General features: G+C 42.3%; 1 protein-coding gene across 3 annotated transcripts in view; it reads left to right on the plus strand.

The window, feature by feature from the left end:
- Window positions 1–20,502, plus strand: part of PTPRA (protein tyrosine phosphatase receptor type A) — a 185,355-nt gene that overhangs the window by 84,390 nt on the left and 80,463 nt on the right. The window contains exon 1 of one of the 3 annotated variants that reach the window (XM_029221926.1): window positions 5,541–5,600. The exons of the other annotated variants lie outside the window; for them this stretch is intronic. The gene's annotated coding sequence lies outside the window, so the exon portion shown is untranslated. Of the gene's footprint in view, window positions 1–5,540; window positions 5,601–20,502 lie in introns of those variants that run through there. 3 annotated transcript variants of the gene reach the window in all.

Raw genomic sequence — 20,502 nt, forward strand, 5'->3', positions numbered from 1 at the left:
GGGACATGGGTTTGTGCCCCGGTCCGGGAAGATCCCACATGCCGCGGAGCGGCTGGGCCCGTGAACCATGGCCACTGAGCCTGTGTGTCCGGAGCCTGTGCTCCGCAACAGGAGAGGCCACAACAGTGAGAGGCCCACGTACTGCAAAAAAAAAAAAAAAAAAAAAGTATATGTACCGAAATGAGAGGAATGTTTATAGCCATCTTTGCAGTCTGCCACAGTGTCTTTTTTTCCCTTTTGAATGCTTAATTTTTTAAAAAAAAGAAAATTGTTTTTCAGAAGTATTACTTTAGTGTATCTAGACACAGATTTCATTTTTATTTATCTGTTTGGGGTTCTTGGAACACCTTAAATCTGTGGCTTGATGTCCTCTGTCAGTTTTGGAGAATTTTTAGCCTTTGTCTCTTCAAATATTTCTTCCGTTTCATTTCCCTCTTTCCTCTTATCTGGGACTCACATTACATGTAGGTTAGATCATCTCACTCATATTCTGTCTACCTCTTATCCTCTCTTGTGTATTTTTTATCTTCTTGCCTCCCTCTGCTTTATTCTAGATAAATCCTTTTGACCTATCTTCCATTTCATGAATTCTCTCTTCAGCTGTATTTTATCTGTTCTTAAATACTTCTGTTGAGATCTTTGTTTCAACTATTGTATTTTCTCAGTTCTAGAATTTCTGTTTGTTCTTTTTTGAGTTCTGCCATTACCTTTTTTAATAGCACTGACTCTTGGCTGAAATTCTCAATGTTGTAGTAGTTGTCTGTTTTCTACTTACTTGCATGTTATTTCTTCACGGACCAGACACTGTATTTTTTAAATTGTTTATAGAAATAATATGAGACATAGGATGATATCTTTTTCTAGAGGATTTACGTTTGTTTCTGGCCTTTCATAGGGGTCTTGAATCGTTTTAATCCAGTTTTGGGGATTCATTTGTTTTTAAGCAGGGGCAGGTCGACTTCAGTCCACTACCTAGGCTACCTGTTATGTGTGGGGAACTTTGCTAGGTGCTGGGTAGGTCCTGTGAGCAGAGTAGTCATAGTCTTTGATTCACATGGAGCACAGAGTATTGATTACAGTTGACAGGTAAATGTATATACAATTAAGTTTTGGGAAAGCAATGAATAGGCTGTTATGGTAGTGAATATTTGGGGTGGGGACGGAGTGAAAATGATCCTATTGTAACTAAAATGGGGCAGGTTTTGTTTAAGCCGAGATCTGGCTGATATGAGAAGACTGGGAGCAGAAGCATTCAAACAGCAGCAGTGCCAGTGTAAAGGATGGATGGCAACAAAAAAAGTGGGTAAGGGGAGAGGTGGGGGGAGAGAGTTGGGATTGATTTAGAACCATAATAATGAGCCTTGGAGACAACACCCCCCTCCCCTGCTGCCACCGCCATTTTTGTTTCATTTTCCTTCAGAAAGATTAGTGAATTGGGAATTGACAAATCTAGGTACTAGATCTAGTTCTGTGATCTTAGACTAGTTACCTAATTCTTCATTCAGAACAAAATGGAGGGACGGAGGGAAGGAGGGGACAAATGTGGAGGTGGGATGGGAAGTAATGAAAGGAGCACGTAAGGAGAGAGACTGTCAAGTTTCCTTGTATTCCTCACAAGTGTTTGCACTGTTTGGTGTGTATAGTAGGCATCATACACCTGTTGATTTAGCAAAATGAAAACAGATCAAATCATATTTTTAATGGGGAATTAATCATGGAAGAGAAGAATAAGAATTTTCTGTCTTATTCCTCTACTACTTAAAGGAAAGAGAGTAAATGAATCAAAATGAAGAATAGTCATATTCATCTACCTCCTGGATGACAAGGATTTTATTGACTACCCTAAGATATTTCGGGTAACATGAGAATGGTAGATGAGAGAACACTTGAGAGAAGCAGGAGCTTCTCTCTCCTTTGCAGCCCCACTTGGCACAAGACAATTGCCTGAACAAGTTAGCAAATGAGTGTTTCCCTGATTTGAAGCAACTTTGGCTGTCCTTACCTTATCAGACAGTTTACCATCCATTTGCTTTGTATAAGTTCCAGGGAGGGATTAAGAAACTATTTCCTCTCATAATATTATTAGCCCAAACTTCTGAACTGATTGATGGATTATAGAACTTAAATTTCTTCATAGCCAGCAGTCAGAGAACACATTGTTACACTAAGGTAAACAAGATCATACCTCACAGATCCTTATAAAGTATTCTGTCTCTGGCCACAGACAGTAGGGCTTGAGCTGATATTTGAGAGGGAAAGATTGGAACTTAGTAGAGTTACACTCCCTGTTTCTTAATTTTCCAACCATTATGTAAGGTTTTCTTTTTCTCGAAAGAGACTAAACTGGAATGAGAATGAATTCTCATCAGTAAAAGCAAAGCTTTAAGTAGGTCACCTGACTTTGCTTTTGTGCTCCACATTCACTCTGGTTATAAAAGGGCCTTTCATGAATCTTCTATGCTTTCATCACTGCCAGACACTCTGCAGGCATTATAAAAGAATTAACCCCCCCGCCATGCCTGTCTCATTGACTCTTTCATAGAGTACACACTGCACTATGTTTAGCTCAGCGGGAACTCTTTGCAGACACTGAATATATGAAAAATCCTCCTTCTAGATAAGAGAATTCAGTATTGATTAGTGTCATAGCTACAAAAGTTAGTGTCTGCTAGAATCTAATACATATAGTGACTTGCAGCCTAATTTTTGCCAAATTATTAGGTCAAAGCTTAATAAGTATTTATATTAAAGTTATTATATGTAAAATTGGCCTATAGATAGTTTGTCTAATCAGTTGGATAGGAGATTGATGAATGCTTCAAACAATCTACATACTCATAATTAACTTTTCTAAAAAAATATTTATTTATTTGGTTGCGCCAGGTCTTAGTTGCGGCAGGCGGGCTCCTTAGTTGCAGCTCGCCTACTCCTTAGTTGCAGCACGTGTGCTTCTTAGTTGTGGCTGGCGGGCTCCTTAGTTGCGGCTCACCAGCTCCTTAGTTGTGGCATGCTAACTGTTAGTTGTGGCATGCGAACTCTTAGTTGTGGCATGCATGTGGGATCTAGTTACCTGACCAGGGATCGAACCCAGGTCCCCTGTATTGGGAGCTTGGAGTCTGAACCAGTGTACCACGAGGGAAGTCCCTCATAATTAACTTTTTAAAAGGAGACAGCACTGAAATTGTTTGTTTCGCCTGCGAGGGTAGAGGAGGAAAGTAAACATGGAATTTTGAAGGGATATAAAGCAAGCTGCTTGTGGCATTATCTGGTAGTAAAGGATTTGCATTTTATTGGCACCCTGTATATCTCAAGGAAACTATAACTGCAGTTGACTGTTGAACAACATGGGTTTGAACTGTGTGGGTCCATTTATATGCTGACTTTTTTCAGTAGTAAATACTACAGTACTACATGATCCACAGTTGGTTGAATTCCGAGGGTAAGGAACCATGTATACAGAAGGCTGAGTATAAGTTATATGCGGATTTTCAACTGCATGGAGGGTTGTTGCTCCTAACCCCCATATTTTTCAAGGGTCAACTGTATATAAAGTTAACCACAACCACATTTATTGATTTTTCAAGGACTACAGCCTATCATTTACAATGAATTCCAAACAATTCTGGTGAAATTAGTTTCTTGGAGCATGGGGGGCTTCCAGTTTATTTACTCTGTTGTTCCCACTATAAAATATTCTCCAACAGCTTTTGAGTTTGTAGTCACTTAAAGTCTTTATTTTCTCTAATCATCTTTAATATCTACCTTCCTCTCCTACCGAGGTTAGATTGGTTCTGCAATTCAGCTGTTCTCTTGCTAGTACTCAACTCTGTTGGTTATATTTCTATTACATTCATCCAGCAAAACCTTAATTCTGTATGTTCTCCAAACGATTATCACTTAGAGCATTTTTCCAAAAAAGAGTTCTTGAAAAATGGATTTCATCTCACTTGAGCCCTCAGGGCTGTCCAGTGTCAACACACTGCCATTTTCTGTAGCAGCACTATTAGTCTGATCACTTCTTAAAGCTTTATCCCACTATCTCCTGCTCCTTTTTAGCTTTTAATTTTGCTTTGTACTTCACAGGAAATCTTGAAGATGAAAGCTCCCTCACTTTTCTACTAGTTCTCTTTATCTCTTCCTATCTTTCTTATATACCTTCCTTTCCTTCCCTTCTGATTCCTTCTTACCAGCATTTACACATGATTCATTCTCTTCACCTAACAAACCAACCCTCTCTTGAGTGCAAATCAGTGGCTATTTTTGCAGGGTATAAAAACCTATATCTCGGGCTTCCCTGGTGGTGCAGTGGTTGAGAGTCCGCCTGCCGATGCAGGGGACACGGGTTCGTGCCCCGGTCCGGGAAGATCCCACATGCCGCGGAGCAGCTAGGCCCGTGAGCCATGGCTGCTGACCCTGCGCATCTGGAGCCTATGCTCCGCAACTGGAGAGGCCACAACAGTGAGAGGGCCGTGTACTGCAAAAAAAAAAAAAACCTATATCTAGTCACCTTGGTAACCCCCTGGTAATTTGCCTATATGTTCTTGTGGATTTTCTGTGTAAATGATAATATTTCCTGCAAATATGTAATTTTAATGATTAATTTTTATGATTTTGATTTTATGGTTCTGATTTTTTCTTACTGCAAAGGCTGGGACCTTTCATACATTACTGAATAGAAGTAATAGTGCATAACCATGTCTTATTCTTCCTTTTTAAAGAGAATGCTTTCAATGATTCCCCATTGAAGATGATAATTGCACAGTTTTGTTGTTGTTTTAAAATAGCTGTTTTATCAGGTTAGGAAATTTTCTTCAATTCCTAATTAAGAGAGTTTTTTTTTTAATCGTGAGTTCATGTGTTTTAATTCAGTGCTTTTTCTACATTTATTGAAATGATTATATGATCTTTCTTCTTTAATATGGGTGAATTATATTTATAGATCTTATATTAAAACATCCTTGGGGCTTCCCTGGTGGCGCAATAGTTAAGAATCCAGCTGCCAGTTCAGGGGACACGGGTTCGAGCCCTGGTCCAGGAAGATCCCACATGCTGCCGAGCAACTAAGCCTGTGCACCACAACTACTGAGCCTGCACTCTAGAGCCCAGGAGCCACAACTACTGAGCCCACACACCACAACTACTGAAGCCTGCACACCAAGAGCCCATGCTCCACACAGCAAGAGAAGACACCACAATGAGAAGCCCGTGCACCGCAACAAAGAGTGGCCCCCGCTTGCCGCAGCTAGAGAAAACCCGCGCACAGCAACAAAGACCCAACGCGGCCAGAAATAAATAAATTTCAAAAAAAGAAAAGAGAAGAAAACAACATCCTTGCACTTCCCTGGTGGTGCAGTGGTTAAGAATCCGCCTGCCAATGCAGGGGACATGGGTTCAAGCCCTGGTCCGGGAAGATCCCACATACCACGAAGCAACTAAACCCGTGTGCCACAACTACTGAAGCCTGCACACCTGGAGCCCATGCTCCACAACAAGAGAAGCCACAACAATAAGAAGCCTGTGCACCACAATGAAGAGTAGCCCCTGCTCGCCGCAACTAGAGAAAGCCTGAGCGCAGCAACGAAGACCCAACACAGCCAAAAGTAAATAAATAAATAATTTTTAAAAATCCTTGTACACCTTGGATACTGATAAACTCAGTTTGATCGTGGGTTATCTTTTTCGTATACTGAATTCAGTTTGTTAATATTTTGTTTAGGATTTTTGAATCTATATTACTGAGTGGAAGTGGTCTTATAATTTCCTTTCTTCTAATGTTTTTGTCCAGTTTTAGTGTCAGGTTTTACTCACCTCTTAGAATGAGTTGGGAATTAGTTCCTCTTTCTTCTCACTTATCATCTGGGCCGAGTGTTTTCTTTGTGGGAAAATTTTAAACTGCTGGTTCACCTTGAAGTTTTCAAAATTATTGGCCTATAGTTATTGAAAACAGTATTGATTTTCATATGCTGTAGTTGTAGTTATTTCCACTTTTTACTCATAATATTTTGTTCCTTCTCTTTTTATTTTTTTGTTTATCAAAGAACCATCCTTTCACCTTATTTCATTTTTATTGTATATATATATATTTTTTTTTGGTTAGTTTCTGCTTTATAACAAAGTGAATCAGTTATACATATACATATGTTCCCATATCTCTTCCCTCTTGCGTCTCTCTCCCTCCCACCCTCCCTATCCCACCCCTCTAGGTGGTCACAAAGCACCGAGCTGATCTCCCTGTGCTATGCGGCTGCTTCCCACTAGCTATCTATTTTACGTTTGGTAGTGTATATATGTCCATGCCACTCTCTCACTTTGTCACAGCTTCCCCTTCCCCTTCCCCATATCCTCAAGTCCATTCTCTAGTAGGTCTGTGTCTTTATTCCTGTCTTACCCCAGGTTCTTCATGACATTTTTTTTTCTTAGATTCCATATATATGTGTTAGCATACGGTATTTGTCTTTATTGTATATTTTATGTACTTTTATTGTGTCTATTATTTCTGTAATTTTTAAACAACTTTATAATTGACATACAGTAAACTGTACACATTTAAAGTTTAAGATTTAGTAGGTTTTGACGTATCTATACAGCGGTGAAACACCACAGTCAAGAGAGTGTGAACATACCCATCACCCCTCAAAGTTTTCTTATGTCCCTTTGTAATCCCTCCTTCTTGCCCCTGCCTACTCCTCCATCCCCAAGCAATCAGTGACCTATTTTCTGTCACTATAGGTGTTTGTATTTTCTAGGTTTTTTTAAAAAATAAATTCATTTATTTAGTTAGTTATTTGGGCTGCGTTGGGTCTTCGTTGCTGCACGTGGGCTTTCTCCAGTTGTGGTGAGGAGGGGCTACTCTTCGTTGCAGTGCATAGGCTTCTCATTGCTGTGGCTTCTCTTGTTGCAGAGCACAGGCTCTAGGTGCGCGGACTTCAGTAGTTGTGGCAGATGGGCTTCAGTAGTTGTGGCTCGCAGGCTCTAGAGCGCAGCCTTCGTAGTTGTGGCACATGGGTTTAGGTGCTCTGCGTCATGTGGGATCTTCCTGGACCAGGGCTTGAACCCGTGTCCCCTGCATTGGCAGGCAGATTCTTAACCACTGAACCACCAGGGAAGTCCTCTAAGTTTTTATCTAAGTGAAGTCATGTGTTATTGTATTAATCATGTGTTTATGATGCATTGACATCTGGAACCTTGCTGACCTTGGAGAGACTTCACCTCCTGGGTTAGCCGGTTTCTGTAGATAGTAAACAACTCACCTGCTAGAGTGCCTTTCATATGCAAACCAACCAATCCAGAGCCCACACCCTAAATACCTCCTTTATTGGGCTGTCATACGCTGGGTCACTGTTGACGTTCCCAATTCACCCTAGGGCCACGTACCAGGTGACTAAGGACAACCTTTAAGCCCCAGAGCTATTTTTTGTTTGTTTGTTTTTGCTTTTCGCGGGCCTCTCACTGTTGTGGCCTCTCCCATTGCGGAGCACAGGCCCAGACGCACAGGCTCAGCGGCCATGGCTCACGGGCCCAGCCGCTCCGCGGCACGTGGGATCTTCCCGGACTGGGGCACGAACCCGTGTCCCCTGCATCGGCAGGCGGACTCTCAACCACTGCGCCACCAGGGAAGCCCCAGCATAATTATTTTGAGATTCATCCATGTTGTGTGTATCAACAGTTAATTCATTCTTATTGCTGAGTAGTACTTCATTATATGTCTATACCAAAATTTGCTTATGCATTCATTTATTAATGGGCACTTGGGTTATTTCCAGTTTTTGGCTATTACAAATAAAGCTTCTGTGAACAATAATAAACAAATTTTTATATGGACATACCTTTCCTTTTCTCTTGGATGAATACCCAAGAGTAGAATGGCTGGATCATAGTATATGTTTAGCTTTTTAAAGAAACTGCCAAATGATTTTCCAAAGTGGTTATACCATTTTACATTACGACCAGCAGTGTGAGGGTTCTGATTTTTTTATATATCCTTGACAACACTTGGTATTATTGATCTTTTAATCTTAGCCACTTCAGTGAGCAGATAGGGGTATCTTGCATTTCACTTTGCATTTCCCTGATGACTAATGGTTTGTAGCCTTTTCCATGTTCTGGTTTCCCTTTACATATATCTTCTTTGGTGAAAATTTGTTCAAATCTTTTGCCCATTATTTTATTGGGATGCTTCTTATTGTTGAAGGTTGAGAGTTTTTGTGGATACCCATTCTTTATCAGATAAATGCTTTCTAAGATTTTCTCCCAGTGCATGGCTTGCCTTTTTAAAAAGTTTTGGAGAGATGTATATATAAATATATGATAAAATGTACTGTTTTAACCATTTTTTAGTGTATGTTCTTGTGGCTTTATTTTTATTCACATTGTTGGGTAGCCATTACCACTGTCCATCTCCAAAACTTTTTCATCTTCCCCAACTGAAACTCTGTACCCATTAAATAATAACTTCCCATTTCCCCCTTCTTCAGCCCCTGCGACCACCTTTCTACTTTCTGTCTTTATGAATATGACTCCTCTACATACTTCATATGAATGAAATCATACAATAGTTGTCCTTTTGTGATTGGCTTATTTCACTTGTATGATGTCTTCAAGGATTATCCATGTGGTGGTATGTGTCAGTTTCCTGTGTAAGGCTCCATTGTATGAATATACATTTTGTTGATCCATTTATTTTTCGATGGACACTTGGGTCACCTTTTGGCTGTTGTGAATAATGCTGCTATGAACATTGGTATACAAGTATGTGTTTGAATTCCTGCTTTCAGTTCCTTTGAGTATATACCCAGAAGTAGTGATCTTGTATCCTATGATAATTCTGTATAATTTTTTGAGGAATCAAAAAATCTGATGGTTTCCACAGTGGGTACACCATTTTACATTCCCATTAGCAATGTACAAGTGTTCCAGTTTCTCTACATCCTTGCCAAAACTTGTTCTTTTCTTTCATTTTTCTTTTCTTTCTCTCTTTTCTTTTTTTTTTTACATAATAATAGCTATCCTAGTGGATGTGAAATGGTATCTCCGTATGGTTTTGATTTGACTTCCCTAATGATTAGTGATGTTGAGCATTTTTCATGGGCTTATTGGCAACTTGTGTATCTTTGGAGAAATGTCTATTCAAGTCCTTTGCCCATTTTTTTTAACCAGGTTGTCTTTTTGGTTGTTGAGTTGTAGGAGTTCTTTATGTATTCTAGTTTTCAGTCCCTTATCAGATAGGTGGTTTGCACATACTTTCTCTCATCCCTGGGTGTTCTTTTCATTCTGTTGATAGTGTCCTTTGATGCACAGAAGTTTTTAATTTTGATAATTTAGCTATTTTTTTATTTTGTTGCCTGTGTTTTTGGTGTTATATTTTAAAAAGTCATTGCCAGATCCAATGTCATGAAGCTTTTCCCTTATATTCTAAGAGTTTTATAGTGTTAGCTTTGATGTTTAGGTCTTTGATCTATTTTGAGTTAATTTTTGTATATGGTGTAAGTTGGGGGTCCAACCTTATTCTTTGGCATGTGGATATCCAGTTGTCCCAGCACAATTTGTTGAAAAGGCTGTCTTTCCTCCATTGAATTGCCTTTGTACCTTTGTCAAAAATTATTTGGGCATATTTGTGTGAGTCTGTTTCTGGCTCTTAATTTTATTTCATAGATCTGTACATTATAGCCTTAACACTGGGTAAATGGATTCCTCACATTTTATTCTTTTCAAAATTGTCCCTGGTTTTTGTTTTTGTTTTTTAATTGAGATATAGTTGACTTACAGTATTATATTAGTTTCAGGTATATAGCATAGGGACTCAAATTTGTATAGATTACACTTCACTTAAAGATATTATAAAAAGGGGCTTCCCTGGTGGCACAGTGGTTGAGAGTCTGCCTGCTGATGCAGGGGACGCGGGTTCGTGCCCCGGTCCGGGAAGATCCCACATGCCGTGGAGCGGCTGGGCCTGTGAGCCATGGCCGCTGAGGTTGCGCGTCCGAGCCTGTGCCCCGCAGCAGGAGAGGCCGCAACGGTGAGAGGCCCGCGTACCACAAACAAACAAAAAAAGATACTATAAAAATACTCACTGTAATTCCCTTTACGGTATAATATATCCTTGTAGCTTACTTATTTTATACATAGTAGTTTGTACTTCTTAATCTCCTACCCCTATCTTGCCCCTCCCCCCTTCCTTCTCCACACTGGTAGCCACTAGTTGTTCTCTATGTCTGTAAGTCTGTTTCTGTTTAGTTATATTCATTTGCTTGTTTAGTTTTTATTTTTATTTTATTTTATTCTATTCTATTTCTTTCCTTCTTTCCTTACTCCCTCCCTTCCTCTCTCCCTCCCTTCCTCTCTTCCTGTGCAGCATGCAGGATCTTAGTTCCTCAACCAGGGATCCCATGCCCCCTGCAATGGAAGCACAGAGTCCCAATCACTGGACTGCCAGGGAAGTCTGTGTTTATTTTTTACATTCCACATATAAGTGACAACATACAGTATTTGTCTTTCTCTGTCTGACTTATTTTACTAAGCATAATACCCTCCAGGTTCATCCATATTGTGGAAATGACAATTTTTCATTCTTTTTTATGGCTCAGTAGTATTCCTGTGTGTGTGTGTGTGTGTGTGTGTGTGTTTGTACACACCACATCCTGTTTATCCATTCATCTGTTGATGGACACTTAGGTTGCTTCCATATCTTGACTATTGTAATTAATGCTGCTGTGAACATTGGGGTGCATGTATCTTTTCAAAGTAGTGTTTTTGTTTTCTTCGGGTATATACCCAAGAGTGGAATTGTATCATATGGTAGTTATATTTTTAGTTTTTTGAGGAGCCTCCATACTGTCCTTCTTTGTTTCATGTTAGTCTTAGTTTTAAAGTCTAAGTTGTCTGATATAAGTGTTTGTACCTCAGCTTTCTTTTGATTTCCATTTGCATAAAATACCTTTTTGCATCCCATTACTTTCAGGCTATATGTGTGTCTTTAGATCTGAAGTGAGTCTCTCATAGGCAGCATATATATGGGCCTTATTTTTGTATCCATTCAGCCACTTGGTCTTTTGATTGGAGTATTTAGTCCATTTACATTTAAAGTAATTATCGATTAGGAATGTACTTACTGCCATTTTGCCACAATTTTTTTTTTTTTTTGCGGTATGCGGGCCTCTCACCGTTGTGGCCTCTCCCATTGTGGAGCACAGGCTCTGGATGCGCAGGCCCAGCAGCCATGGCTCACGGGCCCAGCCTCTCCGCGGCATGCGGGATCCTCCCGGACCGGGGCATGAACCGGTATCCCCTGCATCTGCAGGCGGACTCTCAACCACTGCGCCACCAGGGAAGCCCCTTACTGCCATTCTGTTAATTGTTTTGGGTTTTTTTTTTTTTGTAGTTCTTTTTTGCTCTTTTTGTTCTCTTGTGATTTGATGACTGTCTTTAATGCTGTGTTTGGAATCCTTTCTCTTTTTTGTGTGTGTATCTATTATAGATTTTAAGTTGCTGATCTCTTAATTTCAAATGCATTTTAACAACCCTGCATTATTTTTTAACTCCCTCCTCCCATGATTACTGTTTCTGACATCATGTTTTTCATCTCTTTGTTTTGGGTATCCTTTACCTACTTACTGTAGATATAGATGATTTTATTACTTTTGTCTTTTAACTTTCCTACTAGCTTTTGTATGTGGTTTATTTAATACTTTACTGTTCATTTGCCTTTATTGATGAGTCTTTTCCTTTTGTCGTTTTTATGTTTCTAGTTGTAGCCTTTTTTTTTTAAGAGAAGTCTAAAAAAACATTTAACGTTAATATTTCTTTTTTATTGATTGATTGATTGGCTGTGTCAGGTCTTGGTTGCAGTACATGGGATCTTTCGTTGTAGCACGCAGGCTCTTTGTTGTGGCACACGGGTTCTAGAGTGCATGGTCTCAGTAGTTGCAGCATGCGGGCTCTCTAGTTGTGGTACGCGGGCTTAGTTGCCCCGTGCAGCATGCATATGGGATCCTAGTTCCCCGACCAGGGATTGAACGCGTGTCCCCTGCATTGGAAGGCCGATTCTTAACCACTGGACCACCAGGGAATCCCCCCTTAAACATTTCTTGTAAAGCAGTTTGATGGTGCTGAATTCTTAGCTTTTGCTTGTCTGTAAAACTTCTGATCTCTCCATCAAATCTGAATGAAAGCCTTGCCAGGTAGAGTATTCTTGATTGTAGGTTTTCCCCTTTCATCACTTTAAATATATCTTGCTACTCCCTTCTGGCCTACAGAGTTTCTTCTGAAAAGTCAGCTGATAGCCTTATGGAAGTCCCCTAGTACATAGCTTGTTGCTTTTGCCTTGCTGCTTTTAATATTGTCTCTTTATCTTTTTTTTTTTTTTTTTTTTTTGCCATTTTAATTACAGTGTATCTTGGTGTGGTCCTCTTTGGATTGATCCTGGTTGGAATTCTCTGTGCTTCCTAGACCTGGATGTCTGTTTCCTCTCCCAGGTTAAGGAAGTTTTCAGCTGTTACATCTCCATATATGTTCTCTGCCGCTTTCTCTCTTCTTCTGGGACCCCTGTAATGCTAATGTTAGTACTCTTTTTTTTGGCTGCTCTGGGTCTTAGTTGCAGCACACTGGCTCTTCGTTGCAGCATACAGGATCTTTGTTGTAGCGTGCAGGGTCTTTTTAGTTGCGGCATGTGGGTTCTAATTCCCTGACTAGGGATGGAACCCAGGCGCCCTTCATTGGGAGGGTGGAGTTTTAGCCACTGGACCACCAGGAAAGTCCCGAATGTTAGTACTCTTGATGTTGTTCTCGCAGTCTCTTAAACTGTCCTCATTTCTTTTTGTTGTTGTTGTTCAGCTTCAGTGATTTCTACTACTTTGTCTTCCAGCTTGCTGATCTGTTCTTCTTTATCATTTAATATACTGATGATTCTTTCTAGTGCATTTTTCATTTCATTTATTGTATTCTTCATCTCTGGTTCTTCTTTATGTTTTCCAACTCTTTGTTTAAAACTGCGAAGTTCTCACTCTGTTCATCCATTCTTCTCTCAAGTTCTTTGGTCATTTTTACAATCATTACCTTGAACTCTTTATCGGGTAGACTGCCTGTCTCCACTTTACTTAGTTCTTCTTCTCGGGTTTTATCTTGTTCATTCATTTGGAACATGTTCCTTTGTCACCTCATTATACCTAATTTGCTGTTTTTATATCTGTGTATCTGGTAGGTTACATTTCCTGACCTTGGATAAATGGCCTTTTGTAGGACATGTCCTATGCATCCCAGCAGTGCACTCCCCTCTAGTCACCAGACCTATATGCTCTAGGGGTACCCACTATATAAATTGCATGGGTCCTTCTGTTGTGGTGGTCTGGTAGGTGTGGCTGGCCCCTGGTCCATTTGGTTGCCAGGCCCTACCTTGTGTGGAGGCGGCTGGCCACTGGTTGGCTGGGCCAGGTCATGAGGCAGCTGGCTGTAGAACCCCGAGGGAGGCCCAGGGCTAGTGCTGGATCACTGGTGGGCAGAGCCAGATTGGGGGGAGGCAGGTTGCAGGGCCAGGGTTCCTGGATGTAGTGTAGCCTGCTGGTGAGTGGGCCCAATTCCTGACATGGCTGGCTGCAGGTTCCAAGATGTTACAAAGCTGGTGCTGCTCCACTGGTGAGTGGGGCTGGACCCTGGGGCACCTGGCTGAGGAATCCAAGGCATCTCAGAGATGGTGTTGGCCTGTTGGTATGTGGGGCCATGGCTGGTGTTGACCAGCTAGTGGGCGGGGCCAGGACCCCCAGGGGGTCCTGGGGCTAGTGCCAGCTTGCTGCTAGGAGGAGCTGGGTCCTGGGGTCTCTGGGTGCAGGGCCCCAAGGTCCCAAAGCTGGTTCAACCTGCTGTTGGGTGGGGCTGCTGGCTGAGGGGCCCAAGGTGCCCCAGAGCTGGTGTTGACCTGCTAGTGGGCAGAACTGGGTCCTGGGTGAGGGGGTCCCAGGGCTGGTGCCAACCTGCTGGCTTGTTATCTGGGTCCTGACAGGGCAGACTGCAGGGCTGCGGTGGCCCTGGGGTTGGTATCCACCAGCTGGTGGGTAGGATTGGGGTACAAGGGATCCCAGGACTGGTGCCTGCCCATCAGTGAGTGAAGCCAGGTCCCCGGGTCTCTGGCTGCAGGGCTAAGTGGTCCCAGAGCTGGTATTGAACCTCTGGTGAATGGGGTCAAGGTCTTAGAGGTTCTGGGGCTAGTGCTGGCTCACTGATGGGCATAGCTGGGTCCTGTGATTTCTGCTGTAGAGCCCTAGGAGTCCTGGAGCTGGTGTTGGCCCGCTGGTGAGTGGAGCCAGTTCCCAACACAGTTGGCTGTTCTCTCTAGGGTGTCCCGAAGCTTGTACCCACCCACTAGTGCATGGGACCAGATACCAGGCTGACTTGCTGAGGGGCCCAAGGTGTCTTGAAGTTGGCGTTGGCTTGCTGGTGGGTGGAGCTGGGACCCAGGGGGTCCTGTGGCTAGTGCCTGCCCACTGTTGTCTGAGTCTGGCCCCTGGGCTAGTGCCAACTCATAGGTGGGCAGAACCAGGGCCCAGGGTCTCTGGCTGCAGGGCCCTGGGGGTCCTGGAGTTGGTGTGTTGGCTCACTGGTGTGCCTGCCCACTGGTGGGTGGAGCTGGGTCCTAGGGTCTCTGGCTGCAGGTCCCCGGAGGTTCCAGGGCTAGTGCCTGCCCACTGTTGTATAGGGCCAGGTCCTAGGCCCTGTGGTGGACAGGGCCATGTCCCAAGTTGGCTGTGGGCTCAGGAGGTATTAAGGTAGCCTACCTGCTGGTGAGTGGGGCTGTGTCCCTGCCTGGCTAGTTGCTTGGCCTGAGGCGACCCAGTACTGGTGCTGACAGACTGGTGGGCGGAGCAATGTCCCAGTGCTAATAAGATAGAGGGAGGATTCCAAAATGCTGCTTGCTAGCACCAATGTGCACGTGGTAGAACAAGCTCCCCAAAATGGCTGCCACCAGTGTCTGTGTCCCCAGAGTGAGCTCCAGTTGCCTCCTGCCTCTCTGGGAGACTCTCCAAGATTAGTAGGTGGGTCTGACCAAGCCTCCTTTCAAATTACTGCTTCTGCTCTGGATCCCGAAGCATGTGAGATTTTGTATGTGCCCTTTAAGAGGCTATTTCCCACAGCTCTCTGGGACTCCCACAGGTAAGCCCCCTTGGCCTTCAAAGCCAAGTATTCTGGGGGTTTGTCTTCCTGGTGCAGGACCCCAATGTGGAGCTCAAACCCGTTGCTGCTTGGGGAGAACCTCTGCAATAAAAATTATCCTTCTGTTGCATTTTGCCCTCCTGGGGCTATGGGTCTTGACTATATCGAGACTCCATCCCTCCTGCCCATCTGGTTGTGGTTTCCTTCTTTATATCTTTGTAGATCTTTTCTGCTAGATTCCAGTCTTTCTCATCAATAGTTGCTCTGCAGATAATTCTGATTTTGGTGTGCCTGCGAGAGGAGGTGAGCTCAGGGTCATCCTACTCTACCATCTTGGCCAGGCTCCGTCTCTGGCTTGCTTTTAAATTTTATTTTATGCACATAACCTGTACTATATTTTGGTTTTATATCTCCAGTAGTTTATTCCAGTATGTGCTTTAAGCAGAACAAATACTTTTCCATATTGCTCTTTGTGTTAATTAATCTGCAGTATAAGTTTAGTATAAACTATTTTGTTTATTGAAGTAAGCTGATTTCATTGTCTCCAGGCTCATCTCTCTCCAGGCCCCAAATTGAATCTTGCCTTAGGTGTAACTCAAAGACAGTAGAATTTAACAATCTATTTCTGAGCCTTAGTGGGCCTTTTTCATTCTCTACATAAGCTCATCTTTGGAAATGAGCTGCTCTTGAGAGCTTCAGACTCCTATTAATTTTAGGGGTTCCTCTCCCCTTTATTTGGGTCCTGTATCACGTTGTCTCTCTCCATTGAAGACCTATAATGAAAGTTGATTTCTGGTGTTCCAGGACTTCTTCAGGAGCCCTTCAGCAGTTTTTCAGGTTCTTTTTTCTCACTAGCAAGTATTCAGCGTGTGTGTGCCATTCCTACTCCACCCTCCCTTAGTGGCATGTGTCAAATTTTTTCTTTTAAGTTGAGAATTATATTTTGTTGTTGGCTTGTTTGATTACTTATTTATTTATTTGGCTGTGCCAGGTCTTAGTTGCAGCATGTGGGATCTTTTGAGTTGCTGCGTGCGAACTCTTAGTTGTGGCATGTGGGATCTAGTTCCCTGACCAGGGATCGAACCCAGGCCCCTGCATTGGGAACGTGGAGTCTTAGCTACTGGACTATCAGGGAAGTCCCAGGCATGTGTCAGTTTTTTACTCATCAGCACCCACCTACTCCTGCCTCCTGTGTTTGTCAGATGTCTCCTGCCTGGCTTGCTCGTTGCTGCTTTTGTCAATCTCTACAGCTGTCTTCTTTTCTTTGGTTTATTGCCTGACTTCCGTGGCAGCTGCTCTGTCATTGCCTGTCTGCCGTTCTGCCCCTTCTCCAACCCTTCACCCCCATTCCTTCTCCTGTAGGTACAACATGTACTGTAGTACTGTACTGTTCTCAATGTTCAGAACTAAGCTCATCACCTTCCCTATGGTATGTCTCAAAGCAATCATTCTCCTGCATATAGCATTGAGATTCATCTAAGTCAGGGACCTGGGCCTTCCTTACCTCTGGCATCTCATTGTTAAGTTTTCAGTCCTGTCCCTGTACACTTATCAGCCCTGCTCTGAGGTCCTCCTGGTTCATTGGCTAGATTATTTCAGAAAGCTTCAGTCAGCAGCCCTTCTAACCTCAAACCACACCAGTTGATGCTCTACCCTACTGTTAGTCATTGTTTGAAAATCCATATTGTTATGGTCAACCTCCCTGTGTTAAAGCCTCTGGTGGTTCCTCAGTGTGTTCAGTGGAAAGTCAAAACTTTTTATTGTGGCCTAACAGGCCCCTTTGTGATCTGTTCGCTGCTTCTTCTAGCCTCATCTCCTGCATTTCCTCCACATATCCTCACAGACCCCAGTCTTTCATGTCTGCCATTTTCACATTCATTTAGCAATGTTTATCGAGGTCCTGCTTCATGCCCTTACCTAGCTCTTTGCCATTCCTGGAACCAGATAGATCTTTTCAAGCTTCAAAGTCCTCTTTGCTTTAAAGACTTTTTCTTGTTTCTGACCCTTCTCCTGGCTAACTGCTCTTTTTCCTTCCAAGTTCATCTCAAGCATTGCCTCCGCTGAAAATCCTTCTGTGGTGTGCAGTTTTACTACCTCGCCTTAGTGTTAATTGACTAACATTATGCCAGGTGATAATTCAGGGTTTGAAATAAATAGCTTATTTGTGCCTCACTGCTGGTTAGTGAACTACTTGATGGCAGTCTATACCTAGTCCATATCTAATCTGTCTGTGTATTCCCATTATCTGGTTGGAGGTTTTTTGTTTTTTGTTTTTTTTTTAATTTATTTATTTGTTTTTTTGGCTGCTTGGGTCTTCGTTGCGGGCTTTCTCTAGTTGCGGTGAGCAGAGGCTACTCTTCGTTGCGGTGTGGAGGCTTCTCATTGTGGTGGCTTCTCTTGTTGTGGAGCACGGGCTCTAGGCATGCGGGCTTCAGTAGTTGTGGCTTACGGGCTCTAGAACGCAGGCTCAGTAGTTGTGGCGCACGAGCTTAGTTGCTCCACAGTGTGTGGGATCTTCCTGGGCCAGGACATGAACCCGTGTCCCCTGCATTGGCAGGGGGGAACTTTGGAGTTTTAAAAGCCCTGAGTTTGAATCCTAGTAGGCACTTACTAGATATGTGGCCTTGGACAAATTCCTTAACCTCTGTGATCTTTATTCATTTGTAGAATGGAAAAACAGTACCTAACTCAAAAGGTGGTTGTGGGGATTAATTAGGTTAAAGTATATAGAATGCCTCATACAAATGCCTAGCACATAGCAGGCAACCAAGGATTATAGTTGTAAAAATAGTTTTTGATCTTAATAATAAATAATATAATGTTAATGAGTGAACAGTTAGCTGAAGGAACTGAACTCTCCATCTAGGTGCCTTTTTCTCAAATCAGAGAACCTGAAAAGCTCTAGAAGAAGGCTCAGGCAGAGCATAACATTCCTAGCTGCCGCTTTGTTTCTTCCACACCTGGGAGACATCTTTCAACAGTCTTTAAGCTTTTGAAGGGTCAGTGATATGTGAAGAAAAGTCCGGTAGACCTGGATTTGAATTCTGCTTCTACAACTACCAGCTATGTGACCATCTCTCAATTTCTTTATCTTCAAAATGGGAATATGAAGAATCTCTCTCATGTAGAGTTGCTCTGAGATTTAACTGAGATAAAAGGCCAAATATTGAGATAAATTGTACCTGATACTTGATCATATTTTATCAATGTATTGAATATTGAATGCTTAGCTTTGTATAGATGGACTCTTAATGGAAGCTATCACAGCCAGTCTCTACTCTGGAGAATGTGCAGATTGGCTGAGCTCTCCTTTGCTAGTGGGAACTTCATAATATTAATTCCTTGTAACATTTTTTCTTTAGCAAATGTATGCCACATTGTGCTTCCTAGCAAGAGCACCAAGGAAAATGCATTTCAGAGCACCCTCATCGTTTCCATTCCTTATCCATAGCAAGTCATAATGTTAGGAGTTGGTCTTCTTATTCTTTATAACTATCTGTATCAGGATTGGGGTTGGTTGCATATATCAGAAAATAGGTTTATTTCTTTCTTGTATATATGAAATCTGAAAGTAAGCAGGGCTGGTATGGCAGTTCAACAGTGTCATCAGAGAACTTGGTCTCTTTCTAGCTCTCTATTCTATTATCTTGAAAGTCACTTCAGGGCCCATAATGGCTGCTGGGGCTCTAATCATCACATCTGAATTCTAGATTACAGGAGAGAGAGAACAGGGAAAAAAGACTCCCTACCTCCCTCCCTGTTAAACCACCTTCCTAGAGATTTCATAATATACTTTAGCTTATATCTCCTTGGCCAGAATTTAGTCACTTGTCTACACCTAGCTGAGGAATGGGCGTGTTCTCCTTAGTACTAGCATCCAGTTTTCTTTCTTTTTTCCTCTCCTTGTTCTTAGGTGAGGGTGGCATGTCTCTCCGGACCTCAGGGTCCATTGACAGGGAGTGTACATCTGGGCAAGGAGTGTTTCTCTTTGGCCAGAAGCTCAAAAATTCTTTCTTTACTAGATACTCAATATGCCTGTGATGGTTCCTTCATCTTGAGTGCAGTATATATATTTAAAATAATTTACCCCTGAAATGTGTGTAAGCATGTATAATTGATTGCAGTTCAAGAAAGACTCCCTCCCCCACGAGGTACACAGCATGGTAAGTTGTAATAACACCAATATCAGCATCATAGGATTGTGAAGGATTAAGTGAGAGGAAGCATACCAAGTGCTCAGTGCAGACTGGGATTTGAGATGGGAGGGCAAGTGTGAGTGATTTAACAGCCAATGAACAATGCCCACCGTCCATGTCCCCACTGCAGAATTCAGCCTCCACATGATTTCCTGGGGAACGTCTCAGATCTGCTATGCTGAATTTGAATTTTAAGAACATTTAGGAAATGTTCTTAGACACTAAAATATTAGGAAAACAATAGCTATAATTTTTCAGAACTTGCTTTGTTGTTTGTCCTAAGGCTTTTAAGTATCGCTAATGGCATCTTGGTTTTCCTTTGTTATTTGAATGTTAAACTTTCCTGGTTTATCTCCCTAATGTATGTGCAGTGGAAACAAATTTTTTTAAGTAAGAAATGTTTTTGTAATGAAAAAAGAACTGTATATTAGCCTTTTGTCTGGGTGTGGTGGGGTAGGAGAAAGGATACAGTGTGTATGCCATTGTGTCCAATAAATTAGGGAACTGCCCAGACCTTCATGACTCATCTCCCAAAGCCTCCCTGCTCATTTATTCTATACTCACATAACCAAAGGCTTATTATTCACAAGGGTGTTTGAAAAAAATGAAAAATGTATAAGCTTGAGTTTCTTCCATTATTTGGCTTTCCTGGAGTATATAATTCAGTCTTTACTCAGGCCACTCTTGCCCAATCAAAAATAACGTGTAAGGACCTCCTGGTGGCGCAGTGGTTAATAATCCGCCTGCCAGTGCAGGAGACACAGGTTCAAGCCCTGGTCTGGGAAGATCCCACATGTCGTGGAGCAACTAAGCCTGTGCGTCACAACTACCAAGCCTGCACTCTAGAGCCCGCGAGCCAGAACTACTGAAGCCCGTGTGCCTAGAGGCCATGCTCCACAACAAAGAGAAACCACCACAATGAGAAGACCGCGCGCCGCAACAAAGAGTAGCCCCCACTCACTGCAACAAGAGAAAGCCTGCACGCAGCGATGAAGACCCAACGCAGCCAAAAAATAATTAATTAATTAATTAATTAATATTAAAAACATGTAAGATAGAGGAGGAAATCATATACAGTTAACTCCTACCTAACAAAAGCAAACAGAAAGACTGGTTAAAATGATTGTGGTATATCCATATGATAAAGCACTATGCAGCTACTGAAAAG

The sequence above is a fragment of the Monodon monoceros genome, unplaced genomic scaffold (assembly GCF_005190385.1).
Source record: "Monodon monoceros isolate NGI ecotype Baffin Bay Population unplaced genomic scaffold, NGI_Narwhal_1 Super_Scaffold_13, whole genome shotgun sequence".
Lineage (NCBI taxonomy): Eukaryota > Metazoa > Chordata > Mammalia > Artiodactyla > Monodontidae > Monodon > Monodon monoceros.